Below are 11309 nucleotides of genomic sequence, written 5' to 3'. Positions count from 1 at the left end.
CATCTCTCCCATTTGCTTCCTCTTTTCTATCTATTCTCCTTGGTGCGCGCGTGCGCACGCGCGCACACACACACACACACACACACACACACATACACACTTCCAATACTTCAGCATCCTGTTCCTTGCCTCTAATATCTGCCCCCTGTCCTCTTGTTTGCTCCCTTAAGGGACTTCCTTTACTTTCCTTTAAAGGATGAGGACTTAGTTGATTTTGATGAGCTCTACTCAAAGCTTTATCCTCACTTCCACCTTAGGGGTAGTCTTGAATAATCTGAAGACAGATTCAATGGGTTAAAGGAAAATAAGAAAAAGAAGCCCTTGGCAGAAATACATGTATCAGGAACATAGAACTTGGTCACAACGTAGATATGGCTGACTTTTTCTTAAAGAAGTTTCTTTGGAGAGGGCAGGGAGAGGAAAGTAGTTGGTATTTTAAGGAAATGTGAGGGACCCGTATGGAAATCTGATCACTATTTCGAAGCAACTAACAAATGATCATCTCTCAGTTAGGACATTGGAGGGACAGCCTTTGCAGGTCATGAAATCTGCATGACCAATATTGCACGCAGGCGTTCATTACCAGTAACTTTGTATAGCAAGGCAGATGCCAGCTAGCAAAAAAAGTAGGGCCCGAAGACAGCGTTGATTCTGGAGTCCGGGAAACCAGGAAGTGCTCACCCATCATGTGGCCACCTAAAAGGGCAAAAGAGGGGACAATGTGCTTTACCACCCTGTGGGAGAAATGTCTGAGGAAAGCAGTGAAGCTGCCCATGCCAGCATTTACACCTGGAACATTTCTTGGGCAGCCAGGTGTCATGGGGCACAGACTCACAGTTCTCTTTATGCAAATCGTGCTCACAGTTCTGGCCATAGATGGATGGAGGGCAGGCACAGGAGGACCAAAGCATGCAGGTTCCTCCCTTCAGAGAGCAGCAACTCAGTGTCCTGAATTCCTATGGATGGCGCAAACTGGAAAAACCAATGATGAATTACAGGCTCCTCCTCTGACAGAATATTGTCATCTCTTAAGGCCACGTCTCCCTGAGAGGGACGTGCAAATTGATGGTAGCCCAACCCAGCAACGAATTCCAGTTCAAAGGCGTTGGAAATGGCCATGATCGAAATCACACCGGAAGAGAAGGGCTCTATCTGTCTGTGATCTACAGCTCCTTAGCCAGGGACTCAGCCTTCCCGGGAACTCTCCTTCCTCAACTGTTCTTCTCAAACTTTTCCAAAAATTCTTGAAGAGGAGTAAATGCTGCCAGACTCATTTTATGAGGTCGGCATGATACCAAAATCAGATAAGGATATCCCCCAAAAGGAAAAACCACAGACTAATATAATATCCCTGATCAACATTAGGTAAGAATCCTCAGAAAGTCCACTGAATTCAACACTATGTTAAAAAGATCATATACCATCATCAAGTGGGATTCATTCCAGGGATGCAAGGGTGGTTCAACATGTGAAATCAATCAACATGATACACCACATTAACAAAATGAAGGCTAAAAATCCCATGATCATCTACATAGATGCAGAAAAAGCATTTAATAAAATTCAACATCCATTTATGGTAAGATTCTCAAGAAAGAAGGTATATAAAAAAGATAAAAACAGAGAGGGAGGCAAACCATAAGAGACTCTTAAATACAGAGAACAAACTGAGGATTGCTGGAGGGAAGGTGGCTGGAGGGAAGGTGGCTGGAGGGAAGGTGGCTGGAGGGATGGGTTAAATGGATGATGGACATTAAGGAGGGCACTTTTTGGGTCTGGCACTGGGTGTCATGTGTAAGACATGAATCACTGGGTTCCACTCCTGAAGGCAAGAGCACATTGTATGTTAACTAACTTGAATTTAAATAAGAAAGAATATATCTCAACATAATAAAGGCCATAAAGGGCAAGCCCACGGCTAAGATCATACTTAACAGCGAAAAGCTAAAAGGTTTTTCTCTGAGATCAGAAAGAACACAAGGATGCCTCCTCTTTCCACTTTTATTCAACGCAGGCTTGGAAGTCCTAGTCAGAGTAATAAAGCAAGAAGAAGAAACAAAAGTCATCTAAAATGGAAAGGAAGAAGTCAAACTCTTAGTATCCATAATCAACATGATTTTATATGTAGAAAACCCCAACGACTCTACCAAAAACTGTGCGCATAAACAAATTCAACAGAGTTGCAAGATATAAAATCAGTATACAAAAATCAATTGCATTTTATACAGTCACAACAAACTATCAGAAAGAGAAATTAAGAAACCAATCTCATTTACGATTACATCAAAAACAATAAAATAACTAGAGATAAATTTAACCAAGGAAGTAAAATACCTATATACTAAAAACTACAGGACGCTGATAAAATAAATTGAAGAAGACAGAAATAAACGAAAATATATTCATGCTCATGGACTGGAAGAATCTTGTTAAAATGTCCACACTACCCAAAGCTCTCTACAGATTCAACGCAATCCCTACAGAAATTCCAAAGACATTTTTCACAGAAATAGTAGAAACAATCCTAAAATGTACATGCAATCCCAAAAAATCTCCAATAGTTAAAGTAATCTTGAGAAAGAAGGGACAAACCTGGAGGTACCATGCTCCTTGATTTCAAACCATTTTACCTAGCTCTAGTTACCAAAACAGTATGGGACTGGCATAAAAACAGACAAATAGACCAATGGAATAGATCAGAGACTCCAGAAATAAATCCATGCATATACGGTTAATTAACTGACAAGAAAGGAGGCAAGAATACACAATAGGTAAAAATGTAGACGGTGTTGGGAAAACTGGACGGCCCCATGTAAAAGAATGAAACTGGACCACTATCTTTTTTTGAATGTTTATTTTTGAGAGAGACAGAGACAGAGCATGAGAGGGGGAGGGGCAGAGACAAAGGGAAACAAAGAACTTGAAGCAGGCTCCAGGCTCTGAGCTGTCAGCACAGAGCCTGATCGTGGGGCTCAAACTCACAAACCGCGAGATCATGACCTGAGCCAAAGTCAGAAGCTTAACCGACTGAGCCACCCAGGCACCCCTGGACCACTATCTTACAAGGTACACAAAAATGAACTCAACATGCATTAAAGACTTGAATGTAAGTCCTGAAACCATAAAACTCCTAGTAGAAAATACAGGCAATAGGCTCCTTGGCCTCAGTCTTGGTGACAAGTCTTTGGATTTGACACCAAAGCAAAGGCAACAAAAGCAAAAATAAACAACTGGAACTACATTAAAAAGCTTCTGCATAGAAAATGAAACCACCAACAAAAGAAAAAGGCAACCTACGTAACGGAAGAAGATACTTGCAAGTCATATATTCAAAAAGGGTTATTATTCACAACACATTAAAAAACCTCATAGAACTCTATAGTAAAAATCCCATTGTTGCACCACGTGCTAACTAATTTGGATGTAAATTATTAAAAAAATGAAAAAAAAATAAAGGGATGGTGTAGATTTCAAAAAAAATAAAAAATAAATAAAATTAAAAAAAATCCCATTAACAAATGGGCAGAGGACCTAAACAGACATTTTTCCAAAGAAGACATCCAGATGGCCAATAGACACATGAAAAGATGCTCAACGTCACTCCTCATCAGGGAAATGCAAACCAAAACCACAGTGAGAAATCACCTCACTCCCATCAGAACGGCTGTTATCAAAAACACAAACAACAAGTGTGGGTGAGGATATGGAGAAAAAGGAACCTTTGTGCACTGTTAGCGGGAATTTAAATTGGCTCAGCCACTGTGGACAACTGTATGGAAGTCTCTCAAAAAAGCTAATCATGTGGGGCGCCTGGGTGGCTCAGTCGGTTGAGCGTCCGACTTCAGCTCAGGTCACGATCTCGCGATCTCGCGGTCCGTGAGTTCGAGCCCCGCGTCGGGCTCTGGGCTGATGGCTCAGAGCCTGGAGCCTGCTTCCGATTCTGTGTCTCCCTCTCTCTCTCTGCTCCTCCCCCGTTCATGCTCTGTCTCTCTGTCTCAAAAATAAACGTTAAAAAAAAATTAAAAAAAAAACTAATCATGTGGGTTAAATGGGTGATGGGCATTAAGGGGGCACTTGTTGGGATGAATGCTGGGTGTCACATAAGAGATGAATCACTGGGTTCTACCCCTGAAGCCAAGGCTACACTGTATGTTAACTAACTTGAATATAAATAAAAATAAATAAAATACTAATAATAAACTACCAAAGCATCCAGCAATTCCATTTCTAAGTATTCACCCAAAGACAACAAAAACACTGAATCAAAAGGCTATATGTGCCCTATGTCTACTGCAGCATTATTTACAACAGCCAAAACACGGAAGCAACCTAAGTGTCCATCAATAAATGAATGCATTAAAAATGTAGTACACAGTGCTCGCTTCGGCAGCACATATACTAAAAATGTAGTACACAGACTCACACGCACACACACACACGCACAGGAATACTACTCAGCCAAAAAAAGAATGAAATCTTGCTATTTGTAACAACATGGAGAGACCTTCAGGGCATTATGTTCAAGGAAATAAGTCACACAGGGAAAGATAAATGCCATATGATTTCACTTATATGTGATATGTAAAAAATACACAAAGGAACAAGCAAAACAAAACTCAAAGATGCAGAGAAGAGATTGGTGATGGCCATCGTGGAGGGGTTTGGAGGTGGGTGAAATGGGAGAAGGGAGTCAGGAGGTACACACTTCCAGTCTAAAATAAGTAAGTCAGGCAGAGGTAACGTACAGCATGATGACTATAGCCAACAATATTGTATTGCATATTATGTAACTTTTTATGGAAAACTAGACTCACTGTGGTAATTATTCCATAGTGTGCACAAATATCAAATCATTATATTGTTCATCTGAAACCGGTATAACGTTTTGTGTCTATTACACCTCATATATATATATATATATATATATATATAAAATATATAAAAGAATATCGAATATATAAAAATATATATATAAGATATATATAATAAATAAATAAAATAAATAAAAATAAATATATATATATATATAAATATATATATAATATATAAAAAAGAAATTTTGGTTTAAAGGAAAAAATTTCACCTGAACAAAGATTAAATTAAACGATCTGGTCATCTTTCACCAAATCCAGAACTTTCCAGAGACTTTGAAATAATCACCTCTGCCACCATACACATTGGGCAGATAACAATTATCATGGTTAGTTGAAATATTTTACTTTTTAATTATTTGCTTCATTCTATGCTTTTGAAATTTACAAAACCATCTTTTAATTCATCACTTCTCATATATTATAAACATATTTGATCCTTGAACAACACGTGAGTTAGGGGTGCTGACTCCCCGTGTGGTTGAAAATCCGTATATGATTTTGGAGTCCCCCAAAACTTTATTACTCACAGCTTACTCTTGACCAGAAGCCTTACCGATAACATAAAGAGTCGATTAACACATATCTTGTACGTTATATGTAGAATTTACTGTACTCTTAGGTTAAAGTAAGCTAGAAAAAGGAAAACATTATTAAGAAAATCACAAAGAAGAGAAAATGCAGTACCGTATTTTTTGTCAATATTAGAAGTTTATGGTGTGCTTACAAGATGAATGAATCGTCATAGAATTTTTATGGCCTGCAGTATTCCAGTCATATTCGCAATACAATTGTGGAAACATCGTTACTTGTTTTAAAAAGCCACTTGCCTGTGATGATAGGCTGATATGTTTCCCCAATCACGAGAGGCATACTGTGTGTTGATGTAACTCTTTGAAAACAAAGGGAGAAAACGGTAAGAAAACAAATGCATTATCGTGTATGAAATATCACTCGCCTTATTTCTGTGTTAAGGGCAGGCTAACCGCTTCCCCACAAGCCTTACACACGATGCTCTACACGTAGGCAATGATCATGGCCATGACACAAGACGCCCCCTACATTTCTTGCTGTACACTTGTTAGATTTGCATACAAAGAGCCTCACACACCTACACAACAGGTAAGTTTCTTAACTATGCAGTATGATGATGACTTCCTGCTCATTAAGTGGCAGTGGATCATATAAAGGTCTTCATCCTTGGTGTCCTCAGGAGTGGGCTGGGGAGGAGGAAGAGGAGGGTGGTCTTGCTGTGTCAGAGGTGACAGAGGCGGAAAGGGGGGGGAGTGAAATGAGAGGCATGGGAGTCAGGCACACTCAGTAGAGCTTTATAGAAATACGTGGCAATCTCCGTCTGACTTTTCTGCTTCTTCGTGTCTCTGGGAACATCTGAAAACGTTTTCAAATGGTCCCAATCCTTTCACCGTGTGCTTTCGCTGCAGTGCCCGTATCACAGAAGGGTCCACGGTGTACAAGAAGTCAAAAGCACTTCCGAACGACTGAAACCCTTCTGGCAGCCTGGCACCACTCCCTCTGTGTCTTCTTCCTTCCTCATCGGCTGGCACTGGTTTGGACGCACTCATCTCCAGCAAGTGGTCTCTTGTTAGTTCCTCTGGTGTGATGTCTCCTTGCTCTTGAACTTCCCCAAGACCCAGAGCTTGACACGCTTTACCCTCCCCCCACCCGCCACCTTTTTGCCACAGCCACAGTCTCTTTCATGATTTCCTGGACTGGCTCTGTGTAAATCCTGTGAAGTCACGCAAAACGTCTGGGCACAGTTTTCTCTAGGAGGAATTTACCGTCTCGGGCTGATGGCTTTCGTGGCTTTTTCGGTAACCGCGATGGCATCTTCAATGTTGTAATCCTTCCAGACTTTCCTGGTGTTCTCTCTGTTGGGGTTCCCTTCGGTAGCATTGATAGTCCTTCCCACGGAGTACGTGCGTAAGGAGCTTTAAAGGTCCTCATGACCCCCTGATCTAGAGTCTGAATTAGAGAAATTGTGTTTGGGGGCAACCATTTTGATGCCTTTGGTGTTGAACTCATGGGGTCCTCGGTGGCCAGGGGCGCACTGGCCAATATGAAAAGAACTTCAAAAGGCAGTGCCTTACTGGCAGGGCACTCTTTGACTTTAGGGACAAGCATCGATGGAAGCAATCCAGAAAAAGCGTTCTCATTGTCCAGGCCTTCTCGTACAACTCAAAGACTGGCATCTGGTGTTTAGGTTTGCCGTTCAAGGCTTGGGGGTTAGCACCTTTACAGATGAGGACAGTCCTGACCAGAAACCCGACTGCATGTACACAAAACAGGAGTTAGTCTACCCCTTCCTGCCTTCAATCCTGGTCCTCGCGTCTCTTCCTTACTAATAAATATTCTTTGTGGCTTTTTTTTTTTTTTTTCCAGAATGGAGTACTTTGTCTGCATTAAAAACCTGTTCAGGCAGATATCCTTTCTCCTCAATGATTTTCTTAATGGCGTCTGGGAACCTGTCTGCTGCCTCTTGGTCGACAGAACCTACTTCTCCTGTTATCTTGACATTTTTTTAAGCCAGACCACTTGCTAAAATTATCAACCCCCCCTTTGCTGGTAATAAATTCTCCACCTTTACATCCTTCTCCTTCCTTTTGCTTTAAGTTGTCATATAATGACTTCACTTTTTCTCCAATCAAATTATTTTTATTTTTAACTTTTTAACATTTATTTATTTTTGAGAGAAAGGGAGACAGAATGTGAGCCAGGAAGGGGCAGAGAGAGAGGGAGACACAGAATCTGAAGCGGGCTTCAGGCTCTGAGCTGTCAGCACAGAGCCCGATGAGGGGCTCGAACCCACAAACTGTGAGATCATGACCTGAGCTGAAGTCGTTTGCTGAATCAATTGAACCACCCGGGCGCCCCTCAAATCATATTAGAATCTATAAGTAGGCTTTTCTTTTTTTTTTAATATGAAATTTATTGTCAAATTGGTTCCCATACAACACCCAGTCCTCATCCCAATAGGTGCCCTCCTAAATGCCCATCACCCACTTTCCCCTCCCTCCCACCCCCCATCAACCCTCAGTGTATTCTGTTTTTAAGAATCTCTTACAGTTTGCCTCCTTCCGTCTCTGTAACTTTTTTTCCCCTTCCCCTCCCCCATGGTCTTCTGTTAAGTTTCCCAGGATCCACACAAGAGTGAAAGCATATGGAATCTGTCCTTCTCTGTATGACTTATTTCACTTAGCATCACACGTTCCAGTTCCATCCACGTTGCTACAAAGGGCCAGATTTCATTCTTTCTCATTGCCACGTAGTACTCCATTGTGTATATAAACCACAATTTCTTTATCCATTCATCAGTCGATGGACATGTAGGCTCTTTCCATAATTTGGCTATTGTTGAGAGTGCTGCTATAAACATTGGGGTACAAGTGCCCCTATGCATCAGCACTCCTGTATCCCTTGGGAAAATTCCTAGCAGTGCTATTGCTGGGTCATAGGGTAGGTCTATTTTTAATTTTTGGAGGAAACTCCACACTGTTTTCCTGAGCGGCTGCGCCAGTTTGCATTCCCACCAACAGTGCAAGAGGGTTCCCGTTTCTCCACATCCTCTCCGGCATCTATCGTCTCCTGATTTGTTCATTTTGGCCACTCTGACTGGAGGGAGGTGATATCTGAGTGTGGTTTTGATTTGTATTTCCCTGATGATGAGCGACGTTGAGCATCGTTTCATGTGCCTGTTGGCCATCTGGATGTCTTCTTTAGAGGGTCTATTCATGTCTTCTGCCCATTTCTTCACTGGATTATTTGTTTTCCAGGTGTGGAGTTTGGTGAGCTCTTTATAGATTTTGGATACTAGCCCTCTGTCTGATATGCCATTTGCAAATATCTTTCCCCATCCCGTCGGTTGCCTTTTAGTTTTGTTGATTGTTTCCTTTGCTGTGCAGAAGCTTTTTATCTTCATGAGGTCCCAATAGTTCATTTTTGCTTTGAATTCCCTTGCCTTCGGAGATGTGTCCAGTAAGAAATTGCTGCGGCTGAGGTCAGAGAGGTTTTTTTTCCTGCTTTCTCCTCTAGGGTTTTGATCATTTCCTGTCTCACATTCAGGTTCTTCATCCATTTTGAGTTTATCTTTGTGAATGGTGTAAGTGGTCTAGTTTCAATCTTCTGCATGTTGCTGTCCAGTTCTCCCAGCACCATTTGTTAAAGAGACTGTCTTTTTTCCATTGCATATTCTTTCCTGCTTTGTCTTATAGCAATTCTGTACCCTCAAAGCAGCTGCATTTTCAACACAAGACAAAAAGGTATTGTGCCGAAAATGCAAGGTTTTCGTGCCTGCTGGTGCAGCCGCAGTGATGGCTTCATGTATTTCCTCCCCCCACCTTTTTTCTTACAATGGTCCTTAATGCTGGATTCCTTCATCTTGAACTGGTGGGGCAACCACAGTTGCAGACCCCAATCTGTGGTACATACCAAGCAATTCAACCTTTTCTTGTAATGTCATGACTTTCCTGTGCTTCCTCGGAGCACTTGCAGTATCACTGGTGGCACTTTGTAAGGGTCCCCTGGTGTTATCCAAGGCTTATGGCATTGCACTAAACGCGATGAAAAATATGTGAGAACCACGAGAGATCACTTTTCACTGCAATATGCAATTTACTGCGGAGACAAACTGCTCACACAGAGATGATTAGCATCACACTGTTTTAAACAGATACTTGCAACACTCGAGCTCACAGCGACAGAAACGGGAGGTGGCTACGGAATTACTAGAGCAGCATACCGTGTACTACGGTTAATTTTATGCAGTTAGGGTTTAATAGTGCATCTTTATGTTTGTTTACATTTCTCTTGACTGTAAATGGCACCTTGTATGGTCTGTAAGTGTGTGCAGCCATTTGACAGCAGTAAATGATAAAACAGACTAGCATCTGCATACGTTTCATGCATTCATGACATACCCCCTTTCTTTTTCTGTATCTATTTCTAGGCTATGTGGTTCATCTGCTAGCGTTTTCAAATTGTCACAAAATGTCCACAAATTTTTCCGATACTCTTATTCAAAAAAACCTATGATAAGTGGACTCGTGCCGTTCAAAGCCATGTTGTTCAAGGGGTCACCTGGACAATCCCAAATGAGGTGTTTCTGGAAAATTCCTTTTGAATTTCAATTTAGCTAGCAAGAGAGGAGCTTTTACGAAGCCCGGGTGACCATATCACATGTCTGCTGCAAAGGAGGTTTGCAGAATTATCACACCTTCAGGCAGAGACTGGACTCCTTCATGAATGTGCCATGATTTCATTAACGGTGGCCACTCTTGGAATCCATTCTTCGCAGCTGCTTTGTAACGATATTTCCCATACGTACAGGTGCAAAGGAGTTTAATTCAGAATATAAAAGCCCCCTTGTAGAAACAGACTAGGGCCTACAAACATTTGATTCAGTCAGCTCACTGTTTAGAACAAATACTTGCCCTTTGTTTTTTTTTTTTTAATTTTTTTGTTTTTAAAGTTTATTTATTTTTTTTGGGACAGAGAGAGACAGAGCACGAACAGGGGAGGGGCAGAGAGAGAGAGGGCGACACAGAATCGGAAGCAGGCTCCAGGCTCTGAGCCATCAGCCCAGAGCCCGACGCGGGGCTCGAACTCACGGACCGCGAGATCGTGACCTGAGCCGAAGTCGGACGCTTCACCGACTGAGCCACCCAGGCGCCCCAAAATACCTGCCCTTTGAAATGCATGTAATATGAAACACTATGACCTGCTTCTTTTCAACCAGAGGGAGAAACTTTGTGGGTAAGGCTTCGTGAAATGTGCCTAATGGTTCATATGAGCCAGTGTAAGAGAGAACGATGGTCTGGGGGCTTCAAGTCACTTTCTCTGTCATTACCTCGTGTGGGACATTTGCTTATTTCCTTCCCTCTCTTTATATCTCATTTTCTTCACCGTGTGTGTGTCGTAGCTGTCATACCATTCGTCCAGAGTAGTTTCGACATTAGAAAGTGTAAGAGTAACACTATTTGCTGTAACAAATCATCACAAATTTATTCTCCTTCAGCTTCTGGAGCCTGCCAGAATTCACTGCCTTCTCGGGTTCATGGATTGTTCCGTCTTCAAAGCCAGCAGAATAGCGTCTTCACATCTCTCTCTGGTTGATCCTTCACATCACCTTTTCTCTTAAAGGACTCTTTTGACTTCAGTGGACGCACCCACATAATCCAGGATCACCTCCCCCTCTCCATCCTTGATAAAATGTGCAAGATCCTCTTTGCCCTGTAAGTAGCATTCGTAGATTCCAGGTGTTGGGCCCTGAGGGAGCCCTTATCCAGGTGGCCACAGAGATGCGACCTGTAAAGTCCCCACCAGTGACTAGGTGCACGAAAAACCGAACTACGTTCATTATGGTAGGACATGAAATGTTAATTCAGCCGTGTGGTGCGGTGTCAGGGAACGATTCCATGATAA

General features: G+C 41.9%; 1 pseudogene; it reads right to left on the bottom strand.

Annotated features, from left to right (window-relative positions):
• Positions 1-277: 277 nt before the first annotated feature.
• On the bottom strand, positions 278-1134 carry LOC123594502 (annotated as a pseudogene).
• Positions 1135-11309: the final 10175 nt, after the last annotated feature.

Source organism: Leopardus geoffroyi, chromosome X (assembly GCF_018350155.1).
Source record: "Leopardus geoffroyi isolate Oge1 chromosome X, O.geoffroyi_Oge1_pat1.0, whole genome shotgun sequence".
Taxonomy (NCBI): domain Eukaryota; kingdom Metazoa; phylum Chordata; class Mammalia; order Carnivora; family Felidae; genus Leopardus; species Leopardus geoffroyi.
The sequence above is the reverse complement of the archived record's forward strand: the minus strand, read 5'-3'. Positions and strand labels throughout refer to the sequence as shown.